The 13,904-nt window shown below is 36.4% G+C and overlaps 1 protein-coding gene across 2 annotated transcripts in view; it reads right to left on the bottom strand.

Moving 5' to 3' along the window:
* Positions 1–1,981: 1,981 nt before the first annotated feature.
* Positions 1,982–13,904, bottom strand: part of LOC132295107 (putative disease resistance RPP13-like protein 1) — a 42,884-nt gene continuing 30,961 nt past the window's right edge. For both annotated transcript variants that reach the window (XM_059793199.1, XM_059793202.1), the window contains one exon: positions 1,982–2,277. The gene's annotated coding sequence lies outside the window, so the exon portion shown is untranslated. The remainder of the gene's footprint in view (positions 2,278–13,904) is intronic.

The following is a 13,904-nucleotide window of genomic DNA, read 5'->3' as shown; positions in this document are numbered from 1 at the left end:
ACCTCCCTCTGTCCCTAAGGGAATTTGCTGTTGTCCTTAGCAAAATGGTACCTCCTAATTACCATTTGGGGCCCGAGTCACTAAATTACTCACAGATACCTCACGTGCCCTATTAACCAATTACTACCACCGTCAAAGGGGTACTTCCCCAATGCTGGGTTTTAGAAAAACCTTTTTTTCAAAAAAAATTCAAATTCGTATTTCACCTCTTCACATTTCCACATACATGTCTCTACATACCCACCTCATATGTTCATGAAAATATGTTATGGAGGAAGATTATTTTATGTCGTTTTGGGGAGGAGAGAGATGGATGGTCATCTATGCCGGTCAGATCTGTTGTTTGCGTGGGGGTATGGAAATCCATTAGAAGGGTTGGGATGAGTTCTCTAAGCATATTAGATTCCGAGTTTGATAAGGAAGGGACGTCCGATTTTGGGAGGCTACTTGGTGCCAGGACCGTCCATTGTCTTGTTTGTTCCCAAGGTTGTTCAGGATTACTGTTGATAGACATGCTTTGGTTACTGACTGCTATTGACTCGATAGCGGTAGGTTGCCTTGGGATGTGGGATTCCGGTGATCCTTTCAGGATTCGGAGTTGGATGACGTCACTGGCTTGCTAGACCTTTTGTGTAGAAAGGAAGTGGATGGCACTGGTTTGGATTCTTTGACTTGGGTGCTTTCTTTGCAAGGGAATTTTCAAGTCCGGCCCTTCTTTCTTTGCCTCTCCGAGTTTCATGGTACCAATTTCCCATGTAAAACGGTTTGGCATTCGAAGGCACCTGTTAGGGTGACCTTTTTTGCTTGGACTGCAACTTAGGGTAGGATCTTGACTCTGGATAATTTGAGAAGAGAAGACAAATCATTGTCAATCGGTGTTGTCTACGCAAGAATGATGGAGAGTTTGTGAATCACCTTATTTTCCATTGTCTCGTGGCTCATGGCTACTGGAGTCTAATTTTGTGTCTTTTTGGCATCCAGTGGGTTATACCTCAAGGGATTTGATTGACATTTGGAGGGGCCAAAGGGTGGGGGCTTGTGACGGCCCAAGTTTTGCAACTCGGTGTGTCAACGTTGAATCAAAAGTTGATCCTATAACGGATTTGAAATGTGGAAGCAAAAGATAAAAACCAAAGTCTATAGAGATATAAATCATCTCCAAGACACCAATGTGACCTTCCATGAAGTCACGGAACTCAAAGGAAATGAAAGCGGAAACAAAGGTCAAAACGAGCAAAATCCATTAACCAAGGGGCAAAATGGTCAATTTGCAAATAAAAAGAGAAACTTTACCCTAAACAAGTCAAACAAGGTGAAAACAACCTAACCTAGTCATTTCATAACATTCTAAGAGGTTCTAAGACCTTTGGCTAAGAATTCCACAAAACGCCCTTTCCCGATTTAAGCAAAAACTGACACTGTCTCACTAAAACATGAATAACTCCCACTGTGATTTGAATCTGAGAATAGCATTGGTACTACTGGAAATCTGACTCAAAATCCTTAAGTTTAGGCTCAAGAATCAACCCATTTGGATTAGAAATGAAGAAGTTATGACCCTTTGAAGTTGGAACATCAAAGTTGAAACAAAACCTGGAAGGCTGGTGCATGAGGGCTATTTTGGTTGACCAAAATGGTATTTCGGATGACCGAAATGAACAAAATTTTTCCTGAAAACATGTTTCTGAGGGGAGGTCACTTCGGTAGACCGAAATAAGCCATTAGTCGACTGAAATGACCCTGAACAGTGAAAATGGCTATTGGAATGAGTGTTTTACTATGTAATGAACTTCACAAAAGCCATCGGTAAGAAATGGTCAACCGAAATGACTCAAAAAGCTGCTAAATGAACTATTATATGCCAAAAACATTGAGGTTTAACCCAAGCCTCAAATCCTATGATGATTTGGTTGAAAAACAAAGGTTTAGAGTTGGTTTTCAAGGAGATATGAGCATGTGAACATGTCAACAAGTGTAATATGAATATATGAATGTATTGCAACGGCTTATGACCTCATACATGAAAATTACAAAGATTTCACATGTCAAACCCCCAAAGTTGGTTAAGATACATTTTTAAGCAAAATATGGCACCAAATGATTACTAGTGCAAATGTAAACTTGCTTGGCCCTTGGCCTCATGTCATACATGTCAAATACACTACAAAAGGTGTACTTATGTACACATTACATAATTAGAACAAAAATACAAGTCTTGTCATAAGAGGCTACAAATCACCGAAGGCAAGTGAAATCTCCAAATCTTGAATCCTGTACCTGAAACGAAATCCCCAGTAACTTCAAGGTGAGTAACATAAAGCTACTCCGTAGAAGATGAGCATGCATAGACCTAACGTTTTACAAGTTTGCATAGATTAATCAATGTGGTTCGTTCCACCTAGCGTCTATGTCAAAGGTGAGACTCAGGGAACATCCTAAGCTATCTTAGAACATTTCTAACATAAATCACATCATTCATGCAATTCCAACAACATAGAAGCATGCTATACAAAGCAACAAGATATAGATTATCAAAGTTATTAACTTGAAATCTAAAGTACGAAAATAACTAAATATAGCAATTTAGTATAATTAGAATTTCTAATATCACACATCAAGACATAGATTCTCAAAGTTATCAACTTGAAATCTAAAAGTGTGAAATCAACAAAAGCGGATATGCTTGGACATCAATCGGATTAGACCGACACAGGGCTACTTCTGGGTTACTAACCCACGGGCAACCTACCCAACTCGCGTACTTTTGACTTAGAGGACTCTTGCCTCCGTACTAGAGTTAAACCCTAGCCATCATGCAATGTCCCAAGTGGTTCCAAAATAAATTAGTTAATAACTTATATATGTATTAAATAGTACACGAAACTACCTTCATGCACAAGTAGGTTGGAACCACACAATACATGATCTAAATCCACAACTACTATTGAATGACAATGTCGAATCTTCAGAATCCGATTCATTACGCGCTATAATAACATCACATGTCGAATCTTCAGTGTACGATTCGTTAGACGCTATAACAATATAATTCAATATTGAAAACATAAACTGAAGAATCCAATACAAGTCCAAAATCATGCTTTAAACATACTACCAATGTCAACACATAATTAAATCATCAACGCAATAGAAACGAAAATTAATTACATAACCTAATTAATTTCTCTAAGTTTTAAATCTCAAGTAATGATCCCTAATTAATACATGTTAAACGACATAGCATGGTTACTACATACATTCATTCAAAATCTCAATTAGGCCGATGGAACAACAATGTAAAATTTAATTAAATCATGATAATTAAATCTCTAACTTCTAAAACAATTTCAATTAGTCCCAATTTAATATATGCTAGTAAACAAGTCCTAGTCATTACAAATATCAAGTTAAAAACTCAATTAAGCCAGTGGAACCTTTAAATAGATTTTAATTAATTCTTTTAATTAAAATCTCTAAATTTTCAAATCCATTCAAATGCTCTCAAATTAAAGTATGTTAAAGAACATGCCAAGACTCAATTTAAAAGCATATCACAAGTTAATTTCATGCAAGATACGTCTATGAGAATTAACCTTTCACAAAAGATAATTATTAAATAAAAAGTGCAATTCTTATTCAAATAATCCCAATTTAATATATGTTAACAAATATATCAAAACCTAATTTTCTAGCATGCCACAATTTAATTCTAAGTTATATATCATCATGTGAATTAAATCTTAAACATAGAAAATAATTAAATTAAATTTTAGATTATGAACAAAAGCATGCATACAAGTTGTATAAGCATCAATAGCATGCAAGACAACAAAAAAATATGAAATTAGAACATCCCAACCGAAAGAAAAGTGCTTCGAATCCGACGAAACTTCTAGGTTTTGTCGGGGATAACACGGTGAACAAGAATCCCAAGGAAGACCCATCAAAATCACAACTTGACTTCAAACCCGAACTCAAAAAAATGGGCAAAACGAGATTCCAATCGGTGGAATCGTAGTCCTCACCAAGGCAAACATAAAATACTAAGGCACTACGGCGTTTTACTAAAGGGAAGTGGCTAGAAAAGAAGAGAGAATGGTGGCAGCCCCTTGGCTGCCTGCCAAGAGAGAGGAGAGAGAGAAAAATCTGACTTTTTCTCTTAAGACCTCCTATTTATAGAAAACCCTAAAAGTGCCCCGAAAAGGACCCGCCGGGTCCGAAAAAGTGGAATTTGAGCAGACGCGCTCAAACGGCAAAACTCCGTGAACGAAAAAGAACCAAAATGAGAAAATATGAACAACGAAAGAAATGAGGTTGAAAACCGAGTTCAGAGCAGAGAGATATGCCCCAAACAAGTTTAGCGGCAACTGGGGTCAGAAACACTGAAACTGGAGAAAAACAACCAGAAGGAAGTTCTAAGAGTACACGACTTGACGAAAAGTGAAAATGAATCCTGTACGAGGATTCAGGCTCAAAACGAGGCATTCTGCAATAACTTTGCATAATGGCCCTTACAAAAAGTGATAACTACGAAACTGGCCCAAAATGAAAATATCTTCCAAAAAGATATTTTCTTAAAAACCCCTGAAATAAATATCTTCAAAAGATATTTATGAAAAACACCCTAAGAAATAAGAATATTTCTGAACAACTACGCATCCATGCCCCTATAGACACCGGGAGTAACCAGAGTACTTTCTACAAAAGTAAAGATATGTATTTTGTGGAAACCACATAGAATGAAGATATGTGAAGTCAAAAACCAACTCCGAACACAAAAAGTGAAGTTGTGCCAAAAAGTGATAAACGGGGAAAAGACAAAATAGGGAAAATGATGAAAAATGAATAGTCAAAAAAATGAAAATGTGGAAATGACGCGGTCCTCAAAGGAAGTTGTCAATCCAAAGGAAAGAGTCTCAGAAATCATTCCAGAGCACTTAAGATGACACTAAGTGATGAGAAACCAAACTCAGAAAGGAAAAGATCAACAGAAAAAAAATATATTCGTGAAAATCAGAGAAAAAGGAAAGAAAGGAAAATGACAAGGTCATTACAACCTACCATTCTTAAAGGAATTTCGTCCCCGAAATTAGGAACACACAAAAGAGTACCGAACAAGATCGAAGCAAGGTCAAACTGAAGAACAGATCATAAGGTGCTGAAGGACAACTCCAAAAGCCTGAAGATCATCCATAGGAACGCAAAAACCAAGAACTGAATAACACCTCCCAAATGAATCGGCATATTGACCCAATGTCAATCATCGAGAGAATCCCAAGACAGCAACAAGTCGAATCAAGATAGATGGCTAAGAATGATATGGTAGTACGAACAATGACCAGAACTTACCCACACTTACTCGTCAGTAAGGTAGCATGATAGTAGTATAAGGCACTAATTCATAACATGCCTTTAATAGATCAACCCAGAATGAAACTTTTCGATACAAATGACATCAATGTCAGAAATGATCATTACCAAAAGCACTACAGGAACCAGGCATCTGCGAGAGTTGGGGTAGCTAATCCCAAAACTCTAACAACAATGTCATAGGCACCGTTATGCTTAAGGCCTTAAATCCCTAATGCTGGCGTACCTAACGACTCCCACATCTAAAAGCGCTACAACAACGACACCAGTCCTGAATCCACAGCCTGATAAGTTTGTGCCCTCAAGCCAGTGGATCAGACCTATAAACCGAAAACCTAAGCACAGATTTGTAGTAGACCTACCGTAAAGCTACATACAGAGGACAAAATGCTGGGTCAAAAATCCCTATAGTGGACAAATAAAAACCTCAATATACAAGTCTACTACGTAGCTCACTCATGACAATCCCGACAACCAAGGTCACAAAACCCCCACACAAGTGCAGGAAAGATGAAACAGTACAAATACTCGCATAGTAGATACTCACAATTTTAAATCACATAAATCAAAAAATGCCTTAGTACTAAGCACATAGTACATATAAGGTAAATGAAGTATGCCACCTTTCATATAGGGGTCAAATAAATGACAACATGCTATACACCACTAATGGCACAAGTATATGAAATAGATACATTATATGAAAACGTATCATCTATATCCTCACACGGACTACCACATAGCCACATATCCTAAACATGTTTCTAAAGCATGCCCGAAAATAATGGGGCTCATAAACATGTAAAAGTGATCATACAAATGACAAGTTCATAAAATCAAAATAAATGAATGGAATGCCTCTTAAAGGACAACCTCTCAGAAAACGTAACACAAAATCTAGATGAGTCCAATCTCTCACTATAAGGAAAGGAATTATCCCCCCCCCCCCCCAACGACCACTAAAGTCCTCGAGACATAGGGTCAACAAGTCTTTCCCAGGACTAGCTTATACCCCGATAGAATCCCAACACCACATGAAACAAAACAACAACGAAATGGATAGCCCCAATGCTAACCATTACGAGACATCAATAAGAAAACCCCTAATCCAAGATGCCAACGAGTTCGATAGGAACTCTATAGGATTCTACTAGAACCCTAACACAACGCCTCAAGTCTCCAAAGACAAGGGAGAGTAATTAATTGCACCAAAATAATTAATTACACGAAACCACTTACATCCCAATCGTAGCTCATAAGAGCTGTCTAAGGCAACACAAGAAGGGTCCTAGGTCAACACACCTATTCAAATCCCGAAACCACCATCCTAAGAAAACACGACACGAGAACCTCGCCCTAAGGCTCACAAAGCAACTCCCGATTCCCCAAGGAAGGATTTGAGTCAATCCTAACTCATCTTCCTATGACGCTATAAATAAGGACCTCGATGACATCAAGACGTCAAGACCACTACGAATTCCTAAAAGATGACACCAACGCCTCTAACACTACCATGACCACACCACGAAGAAACAAAAGAAAATGAGATGAAACGGTGCCTCCGTGGCCCATGTCTCATCTCGTCAGACGGAGACTACAACCCTACGTTCACGTAAGCCCTAATTAGAAGACACTCCGTGAGTTAAGAATGTAATGCTATATGCGTAAAAAGGAAACGAGATCAATAATAACGTAAGTTATTATGACCGAATGCAACTCGCTCAGTGAATGCATCAAATAAGTAGCACGTCAATGTATGTAACATATAGTTATGATAAAGCAGATAAGCATATACAACATGCTAAACAAATAATGAAAACTTCTAAGTACTTAAACACCTAAGCACGTATCAAACCAGGATGCTTGTAAACACATACGCATATAAGTACAGAAAACATGTCATCATACCGAGCATGTTATCAAAAGGCACGTAAACATGTTATCAAAAAGCATGTGAACATATCAAGGCAAATCAACAAAAGCATGAAATGCACCCAAAACCCATCGTCCAAGGTATTCAAACCTAGGCATTCTAACACCACTTGTGATGGCCCAAGTTTTGCAACCCGGTGCGTCAGTGATGAACCGAAAGTTGATCCGATAACGGGTCCGAAATGCGGAAGCAAAAGATAAAAACCAAAGTCTATAGAGATATAAATCATCTCCAAGACACCAATGTGACCTTCCATAAAGTCACAAAACTCAAAGGAAATGAAAGCGGAAACAAAGGTTAAAACGGGCAAAATCCATTAACCAAGGGGCAAAATGGTCAATTTGCAAATAAAAAGAGAAACGTAACTCTAAACAAGTCAAACATGGTGAAAAAAACCTAACCTAGTCATTTCACAACATGCCAAGAGGTTCTAAGAACTTTGGCCAAGAATCCCACAAAACGCCCATTCCCGGTTTAAGCGAAAACTAACACCGTCTCATTAAAACATGAATAACTCCTACTGTGATTTGAATCTGAGAATGGCATTGGTATGATTGGAAAGCTGACTCAGAATCCTTGAGTTTAGGCTTAAGAATCACTCCATTTGGATTAGAAATGAAGAAGTTATGACCCTTCGAAGTTGGAACATCAAAGCTGAAACAAAACCTGTAAGGCTGGTGCATGAGGGCCATTTCGGTGGACTGAAATGGTATTTCAAAAGACCAAAATGAACAGAAATTTTCCTGGAAACATGTTTTTGGGGGGAGGTCACTTCGGTAATAAGCCATCGGTCGATCGAAAAAAGCCTGAATAATGAAAATGGCTATTGGAATGAGTGTTTTACTGTGTAATGAAGTTCCCAAAAGCCATCGGTCGACCAAAATAAAGAAATGGTCGACCGAAATGACTCAAAAAGTTGCTAAATAACCTGTTATATGCCAAAAACATTGATGTTTAACCCAAGCCTCAAATCCCATGACGATTTGGTTCAAAAACAAAGGTTTAAAGCTGGTTTTCAAGGAGATGTGAGCATGTGAACATGTCAACAAGTGTAATATGAATATATGAATGTATTGCAATGGCTCATGGCCTCATACATGACAATTACAAATATTTCACATGTCAAACCCCCAAAGTTGGTTAAGATACATTTTCCAGCAAAATATGGCACCAAATGATTACTAGTGCAAATGTAAACTTGCTTGGCACTTGGCCTCATGCCATACATGTCAAATGCACTACAAAAGGTGTACTTATGTACACATTACATAATTAGAACAAAAATACAAGTCTTGTCATAAGAGGCTACAAATCACCCAAGACAAGTGAAATCTCCAAGTCTTGAATCCTGTACCTAAAACAAATCCCCAGTAACTTCGGGGTGAGTAACATAAAGCTACTCGTAGAAGATGAGCATGCATAGACCTAACGTTTTACAAGTTTGCATCAATTAATCATTGTGGTTCATACCACCTAGTGTCTATGTCAAAGGTGAGACTCAGGGAGCATCCTAAGCTACCTTAGAACATTTATAGCATAAATCACATCATTCATGCAATTCCAACAGCATAAAAGCATGCTATACAAAGCAACAAGATATAGATTATCAAAGTTATCAACTTGAAATCTAAAGTATGAAAATACTTAAATATAGCAATTTAGTATAATTAGAATTTCTACTACCACACATCAAGACATAGATTCTCAAAGTTATCAACTTGAAATCTAAAGTGCGAAATCAACAAAAGCGGATATACTTGGACATCAATCGGATTAGACCGACACAGGGCTACTTCTGGGTTACTAACCCATGGGCAACCTACTCAACGCGCGTACTTTTGACTTAGAGGACTCTTGTCCCCGTACTAGAGCCAAACCCTAGCCATCATGCAATGTCCTAAGCGGTTCCAAAATAAATAAGTTAACAACTTGTATACGTATTAAATAGTACATGAAACTACCTTCATACACAAGTAGGTTGGAACCACACATAACATGATCTAAATCCACCACTACTGTAGGATAACAATGTCGAATCTTGAGAGTGCGATTCGTTACATACTATAATAACATCACATGTCGAATCTTCAGTGTGCGATTCGTTACATGCTATAACAATATAATTCAATATTGAAAACATAAACTGAAGAATCTAATACAAGTCCAAAATCATGCTTTAAACATACTACCAATGTCAACACATGATTAAATCATTAACGTAATAGAAACGAAAATTAATTACATAACCTAATTAATTTCTCTAAGTTTCAAATCTTAATTAATAACATAATATGATCATTACATATATTCATTCAAAATCTCAGTTAGGCCGATGGAACAACAAGGTAGAATTTAATTAAATCATGATAATTAAATCTCTAACTTCTAAAACAACTTCAATTTATCCTAATTTAATATATGCTACTAAACAAGTCCTAGTTATTACAAATATCAAGTTAAAAACTCAATCAAGCCAATGGAACCTTTAAATAGATTTTAATTAATTATTTTAATTAAAATCTCTAAATTTTTAAATTCATTCAAATGCTCTTAAATTAAATTATGTTAAAGAACATGCTAAGACTCAATTTAAAAGCATATCACAAGTTAATTTTATGCATGATACATCCATGATAATTAAACTTTCACAAAAGATAATTATTAAATAAAAAGTGCAATTCTTATTCAAATAATCCCAATTTAATATATGTGAACAAACATATCAAAGCCTAATTTTCTAGCATGCCACAATTTAATTCTAAATTATATATCATCATGTGAATTAAATCTTAAACATAGAAAATAATTAAATTAAATTCTAGATTATGAACAAAAGTATGCATACAAGTTGTATAAGCATCAATAGTATGCAAGACAACAAAAATATGAAACTATAACATCCCCATCGAAAGAAAAGTACTCCGAATCCGACGAAACTTTTAGGTTTTGTCGGGGACAACACGATGAACAAGAACCCCAAGGAAGCCCTATCAAAATCACAACTTGACTTCAAACCTGAACTCAAAAAAATGGGCAAAATGAGATTCCAATTGGTGGAATTGAAGGCCTCGCCAAGGCGAATATAAAATATTAAGGCACTACGGCGTTTTACTAAAGGGAAGTGGCCAGAAAGAAGAGAGAAGGGTGGCAGCCCCTTGGCTACCATGGCTGCCGGCCAAGAGAGAGGAGAGAAAGAGAGAAAAATCTGGCTTTTTCTTTTAAGACCTCATATTTATAGAAAAACCCTAAAAGTGCCCCGAAAGGGCACCGCCGGGTCCGGAAAAGTGGAATTTAAGCATACACACTCAAACGGCAAAACTCCGTGAACGAAAAAGAACCAAAATGAGAAAATATAAACAACGGAAGAAACGGCATCGAAAACTGAGTCCCGGGCAGAGAGATATGTCCCAAATAAGTTTGGCGGCAACTAGGGTCAAAAACCCTGAAACTGGAAAAAAACAATCAGAAGGAAGTTCTAAGAGTACACGACTCGACGAAAAGTAAAAATGAATCCTGTATGAGGATCCAGGCTCAAAACGTGGTATTTTGCAATAACTTTCATTAATTGCACAATGGCCCCTACAAAAAGTGATAACTGCGAAACTTACCCAGAATGAAAATATCTTCTAAAAAGATATTTTCTTAAAAACCCCTGAAATAAATATCTTCAAAAGTTATTTATGAAAAATACCCCAAGAAATAATAATATTTTTGAAGAACTATGCATCTATGCCCCTATGGACACGGGGAGCAACCAGAGTACCTTTCTACAAAAGTAAAGATACGTATTTTGTGGAAATCACATAGAATGAAGATACGTGAAGTCAAAAACCAACTCCGAACACAAAAAGTTAAGTTGTGCCAAAAAGTGACAAACGGGGAAAAAGATGAAAAATGAATAGTGTTGAAAAAATAAAAATGTGGATATGACGCGATCCTTAAAGGAAGTTGTCAATCCAAAGAAAAGAGTCTCGAAAATCATTCCAGAGCACTCAAGATGACACTAAGTGACGAGAATCCGAACTCAGAAAGGAAAAGATCAACAAAAAAAAAAAAAAAATATCCATGAAAATCTGAAAAAAATGAAAGAAAGGAAAATGACCGGGTCATTACAGGGCTCATGTTCGTGATTATTGGAAGGTGACGACCCCGACCCTTCGTATTTGGTGGAGCTTTGGAAAGAGCGGAATAAAAGATTTTTTGATGGGGAGGAATTATCCATTGGGGCGTTGAAGTTTTTTATTATTTGTTCTCTTTTTAGCTGGGTTATGGGGAGAAACTGTATATCTTTAGATGAAATTATGGACTTTTTGGGTTCTTTGGGTCATAAGACTCCCCCTTTCTCTTTTTTTTTTTTTTTTTTTTTTTTTTGGTTTTTGTACAGCTCTTGGGACGCGTTCCCCTTTTGAACGCTTTATAATACATTTTTACTTATCAAAAAAATAATAAAAAAATTTGTTCTTGAAAATATCATCAATGCTATGTGGAGGAAATGCACCATACATACACCATTCAACTTCTTAATTCTAAAGGTGATCCATGCCTACAACCATCATCAATTTGGGGAAAATAACATCACACAACATTAGGATAGCCACATAGCATGCTAAACATACACCTTAACAATATTGGAACATATTGATATCAAATAATTCATAAATGTCTACACATAGCACATTGATAACATGGTATTCATAATTTTTGCACAAAGAGAGCATATAACATCATATAACTCAACAACCTAACAAAAACATGCATTTCCATAAAACCCTAGAAATCAAGTAATCAATTAACATCAAATTAGCATGCTTTCTAAGGGGAAAAACATGAAATTACTCACAAAACCCAAGGACTACACCAATTAGACTACTCACCTCAATGGAGAGCAAAAGCCCCAAATTTGAAATCTTCAATGTCCTCCAATTGCAAATGTTTTTGGATCAAAATGAAGCTCTTGCCAAGCTCTCTAACTTTGTTTTCTATGGCCAAGGCAAATTCCCTCGAGAACTAGGCCAAAACCAAGCTTTTGTATATATAAAAATGGAAAACTAGAGAGAAAAAGAGATATAGAGGGAGAGGGTAATGTACAACTGAAGAAGGAGAGGAAAATGTCGGAAAAAAAATATTGTCCACCCACCTTAGTTACATGCTTGGTAAATCCTTGGTCCCACCTTTGACCAACAATTGTCTAACATGCCCCTAACATGTAATATAAACCACCAACATGCCGTACATGTATATTTAAACACACACACACACACACATATATAGATCAAATAATAATTATGGAAGGTAATGAACCTGAAAAATAATCCGGAGCATGAAAAATCCCGGTGTGGGGTCCACAAAGGACCTCCTAGTCCAAAATTTCCTAAAAATGCTAAAATGACCTAAAATGCATTTCTAAGAGTTCTAACTCAAAGAAATGACCTAAATGAACTCCGAGACCCACATGGCACGTTAAACGATGAAAAAATAAAATAATTACAAAAAATAAAAAAATACTGAAAATGTGAAACGTCACATTATGTTTCAATGTTTATGTGTGTATATAGAGGTTAGTTGTGTTGTAGATCAACAATGCTTGGTTTCCTAATTTAGGCAGCATGAAGGTATAGACCGCCTCTGTTGTCGCTGTCTCAACTTTTGAGAGACCTCGAGACAAGACAAGTTCCTCAGCAGCGGGGTTTAATTTAGGATTTGCATTAAGGCTTCCTTTAGAAATAGAGTTTCATCAAAGTCGATGTCTGCATCAAATTCATGATATATTTAAGGAAGAAATTACTAGGAGGTTACATACACTAAATTGAACATAATATTGATTTTTATTTATTTATTGGTAAAATACTGAACGTTTCGCAAAAGTTCAAAGTGAGATCAAACTCCTAACCTCCCTTTTGAGAGAGGAGAGGTTATACAAGCTGATCTAATGGTCCACTGACACAATATCTAGATTTATAAAAATAAATCAAAATCATATAATCTTATTTCAATTATATTGTACAAAATCATATAACTTATTTCATAGAGTTCATACCTTTTGCCAAGAAAGATCACTTGATATTACTTTTAAGATTAATAGTGGAATGGTCATAATTTGATCAAAATTGTTGGAGTCATAGATTATATTAACATCATTATCAACATCATCTTGTTGGAGTTGCTTTGCACAATCAACCAGTTTTGATACCAGTTGTTGTGATGGAAACGCAAATAACAACGCTGTTCGAAGTATAATTACAAGGAATCACAAAGGAAAAAAAAATCATACATAAGAACACAAGATATACATGGTTCACCCAAATCTAAGGACTACGTCCATGGAGCACACCGAACAAATTCACTATGAAAAAGATGAAGAATTACAAGAAGAATTTTCTCTCTATCTCTCTCAATTGCTCTCTCTTGTGTTGGCACAAATTAATCATACAACACATATGATTTCTCTCTAAGTTTCACCACTCCCTAAAAATACTGATTAGGGTTGATATATATAGCCTCATACAATGAAACACAACTTGTCCAACAAGAATTGCCTTTTGTAGAGTCCAAAACCAACAAGGAAAGTAAATCACGTAGGTTTTCAGAAAAGTTAAACCGG

The sequence above is a fragment of the Cornus florida genome, unplaced genomic scaffold (genome assembly GCF_030987335.1).
Source record: "Cornus florida cultivar Cherokee Brave unplaced genomic scaffold, ASM3098733v1 CherokeeBrave_3.0.0_Hap2_Chr02, whole genome shotgun sequence".
Lineage (NCBI taxonomy): Eukaryota > Viridiplantae > Streptophyta > Magnoliopsida > Cornales > Cornaceae > Cornus > Cornus florida.
Note: the sequence above shows the minus strand (reverse complement) of the source record. Positions and strands in the feature narration are given on the sequence as shown.